The 4,357-nt window shown below is 37.9% G+C and overlaps 1 protein-coding gene across 1 annotated transcript in view; it reads right to left on the reverse strand.

Annotated features, from left to right (window-relative positions):
• The window catches only part of LOC311033728 (ATP-binding cassette sub-family C member 5), a 65,033-nt gene extending 63,559 nt beyond the window's left edge, over window positions 1-1,474 (reverse strand). Inside the window, exon 1 of the mRNA XM_084041340.1 lies at window positions 1,315-1,474. The gene's annotated coding sequence lies outside the window, so the exon portion shown is untranslated. The remainder of the gene's footprint in view (window positions 1-1,314) is intronic.
• Between the last annotated feature and the right edge of the window lie 2,883 nt (window positions 1,475-4,357).

The following is a 4,357-nucleotide window of genomic DNA, read 5'->3' on the forward strand; positions in this document are numbered from 1 at the left end:
GATATACATGATTATATTATAAAACATACATTAAGCACTTAAGCCCTACTTTACCTAGACTTGTAACAGAGTACTTCAACATTGCAGTATTGATTCTTTTACTTAAGTGAAACATTTGAGTACTTCTTCCACCACTGCACACATCACATCACATGCTCTGCAGACTGAGTGTGTGTCATATTGAAACAAGCACTTATTGTTGCAGGGCTTGCGTGCTTCCAGAAACCAATAGTTAGAAAGCTCTTTTCTTCATTCTGAGATTCAGCGATTTGCTAAAGTCCCCCTCGTTCAGCTAATGCAGACTATCAATATATACTGGCATTATGAACACAACTTCATATTTACAGCCTACATTTCAGGCCGGTTGCGCTAACCTCCTGATCTTTTCTGCTTAAGATGTAACTTAGGTTTAATAGTGGAGAATATAAGACTTAGGGAAAACATAACTTAAGATGCTTCACACAACCCAGCCCCTGACCATTGACTGAATGAAAAGTATAGTGTAAGTGGTTCAAGTTCAGGCTTGGGCATTTTTGTATGCACTGTCCATGGAGAAATTGTAGGTCACAGTTTGCAATGACAGCTAAAAAGCGGTCCACTGGGGGAAAGACATATTTACATACTAAAAGATAACAGAACAAAAGCTGTGAGAGCTGAATTGGAGCAGGCTAAGTTAATAATTTTCACGTATGCACACTTAACAACCTTTAGTGATCACAGACGTGGGTAAATTCAAGTGTTTGTTTACCCTGCATTTTGACCTTGTTTGCTAACTGTGTCTGACTGTGTTTCTGGGTAAAACAAAAAAATGAAAATAAAATAAAATAGAAGAAAAAAAACAACAATACTGATTATGGATGTAAATAAAACAATGTATAATATCATTGATAATTTAATAAATGTATTAATTATTTTTATTTTTGTTATAACTTTGTATTTATTAGCCATGGTTCACATGACGCTCAGGGCTATGTATTTATATAGTTTTATAGGAGACAAAACATGGATACAGGTACATGTATTATTTAAATATTTCCAAAAGGATCAAAGCTGTGTGCTTATATTATGAGTCATCAGTGCATAATAAACATTGCCCCACCTCAGTGTGTATCTCCATACTGTAACTTGACACATGTCCACTTTGACACAGTAATACAGTAGACAAGCTCCACAAACATTATTTTCCTCCTTCCTCTGCGTGTCCTCAACATAATAACATCATGAATGCAGACAGTATACAGCTTGTAGAACAGTAAACCACCACCATCATCATTACCATAAACTACAGTGTTTACTTATTCAAATGTCACTTACATGCAGGTCGGTGCAGATCGAGTTGTTGTCACCTCACTTCTTTTAGATGACTTATTTGAGGAGAGTCAAAAGTAATGCCTCAGAGTGCAGAGACACATCACTGCAACTTCTGTCATGCACACTCGTTTCCACTTATATGATCACAATACAGCCTCTTCCCCTTTACACAATCATGACAGACAGAGGGTCTCTCTCTCTCTCTCTCTCTCTCTCTCTCTCTCTCTCTCTCTCTCTCTCTCTCTCTCTCTCTCTCTCTCTCTCTCTCTCTCTCTCTCTCTCTCTCTCTCTCTCTCTCTCTCTCTCTCTCTCTCTCTCTCTCTCTCTCTCTCTCTCTCTCTCTCAGTGTCTCTCTCTCTCTCTCACGTGTCTCCAGTGCGTGTCTGGTTCTATGGTCTGGTTTAAGTTGGAGGAAAACTCACCTATACCATAGCACACGGCGTTGCCAGATTGTGTGAAAGAAATAAGAACAAACGCTGCTAATTGTCCCAAAGTCACTGCAAAAGATTGCTGCTATTTGTCTCAAACAGCTTCATACTCTGTATATATAACATCATAACGACGCAATATGTGACATAGCTCTGTTTAACACAATGTACACCCTCCAACTGTATATACTTTCCACATTTTCAACTGTTTTTATTATATTTTGACACTTTCTTGTGTGTAAACGTATGTTTTCTCATGCCAATATTTGAAAATAGCAGATCTGCAAGCTCACAACGCGTTACGATGCTTGTGGGTCTGCTATTTCCCCCCCATAATAAATCTTAAAAAAGGTGAAAAATGTAGAATATTGTTTGAGAACCACTGGTTTAAACATAAACCACAACCCACAATGTATTAGGAAACAAGCCCAAAATGAGCAACTACACTTTAAAAACAAGCCCTACAACTACCAATATTTAACAAGCGACTGTACAGGAAAATCAAGCCCAGAGTCGCTTATAATAAACAGACCTGGCAACGACAGCACACACACGAGGGGACGGGATTCCCAGCGATCGGACACTACGTCACAGCCACTCGACCAATCGGGGCCGGTGCGTTGCGCTGTCGTCATGGCAACCTGAATGGTAATGAGGAAGTAGCGCACGCTCTCTGAACACACACACACACACACACACACACACACACACACACACACACACACACACACACACACACACACACACACACACACACACACACACACACACACAGTACAGTTGTGTTTACTTTGCGAGGAAGGATCATTGTGCATTATTTACATGTATGCGTCATTGTTCGCAGTGAATTATGGGTAGACTACTGTTACATTTGAGATTTAAACATTATAACATTAAAGTATTGACTGAAAGAGTTTTCTTGTAAATGTGTTCACGTTCAATATGTATTGTGTAAAGAATGGTAATTTTAACCGTCCACATGGTCTTTAGTCTATTCACAATGACCTGTAGTAACAACCTTTACTGAAAGCGACATTCACATCAATCACTAGTCGTTCTCACCCGTGTGTGAGGTAAGACTATACTTTCAGGGATCATTTCTATAGTTTTCAACTTGAGAAATGAGTTTCTAAAATGTTTGGTCTCGCTAACCACGATGAAGAGTCGTGATATTTCCTTCTGAGCGCGAAGCGGGCATTAAATAATGATTCATTTCATACGTTTACTGTCATTGATGACCGTTCTTTGCTTCCTAGTGGAGCATTGAGGAAGGGAATATTGTCAGAGTGGTTTTCTAAAAACATGTCAAACAATAAAAGAAATACTACGATGGTATAAAATGTAATGCCGCGGAGCTTCATCTGAAAATGTTTTGTGCCAGGAGCAAAGCTTTAAGATAAAATGTTCTATTTAAAAAATAATTGTTCTCAAAGATATGCACACATTTTCAAGATTTTTCAAAAATAGCAGAACTACAAGATATACAAGCTCAGAGTGCCGCGCTATGAGCTTATATCTGCTATTTTTGAATATCCAAAGCTAAGTGGTCAAAATTATTCTGAGGTTGTTAACTAATTTTGCTGGGGACACCCTGGTACCCCCCCAAGGAGCACTGGTGGTCCCCGGACCACTGGTTGAAAACCACTGATCTAATACTATTTACATTAAGTTCCATGATGTTGATTCTTAAAAGTTTAAATGGTGGGCAAAACATATTTGGAAAATGTTTTTTTTTTTTTTTTTGATGATGATTAAAACATGCTTAAACATTCTACAAATAAGGTCTAATATTTCTACAAATTGCAACAAACCTGTATATCCAGTCATTTTGGGGCATAAACAAGAAGTTGAAGGATACAATTAAGTCTAATAATGATGTACCATGCATGTTCATTTTGGACAAAATAGCCAATTTTACATGGAGGTGCCCAGATGTCCCTAGTGCCCACCTATCCTGGTAATTTATTTCATACACAATCTATTACAGATGTGTACTTACAACAAGGTGTTAATAATTCATGGATGGAACTCTCTCTGAAATATTTTCCAAATATTATTAGCCCACCTATCCGGTTAAAACTTTCAAGTAACAACATCATGGATCTTACCATATACATTTTATTTTTTATTTGACATGTTTATAGAAAACCACTCTGACAATATTCCCTTCCTCAATGCTCCACTAGGAAGCAAAGAACGGTCATCAATGACAGTAAACGTATGAACTGAGTCATTATTTAATGCCCGCTTCGCGCTCAGAAGGGAATATCATGACTCTTCATCGTGGTTAGCGAGACCAAACATTTTAGAAACTCATTTCTCAAGTTGAAAACTATAGAAATGATCCCTGAAAGTATAGTCTTACCTCACACACGGGTGAGTACGATTAGTGATTGATGTGAATCTCTCTTTAAGTAACGGTTGTTACTACTGGTCATCGTGAATAGACTAAAGACCATTTGGACGGTTAAAATGACCATTCTTTACACAATACAGATTGAACGTGGACACATTGACAAAAAAACTCTTTAAAGTCAATACTTTAATGTTAAAGTGTCAAATGTAACGGTACCCATAATTCACTGCGAACAATGACGCATACGCGCATGAACACGTGG

Source organism: Gymnoscopelus microlampas (assembly GCF_963454915.1).
Source record: "Gymnoscopelus microlampas genome assembly, chromosome: 18".
Lineage (NCBI taxonomy): Eukaryota > Metazoa > Chordata > Actinopteri > Myctophiformes > Myctophidae > Gymnoscopelus > Gymnoscopelus microlampas.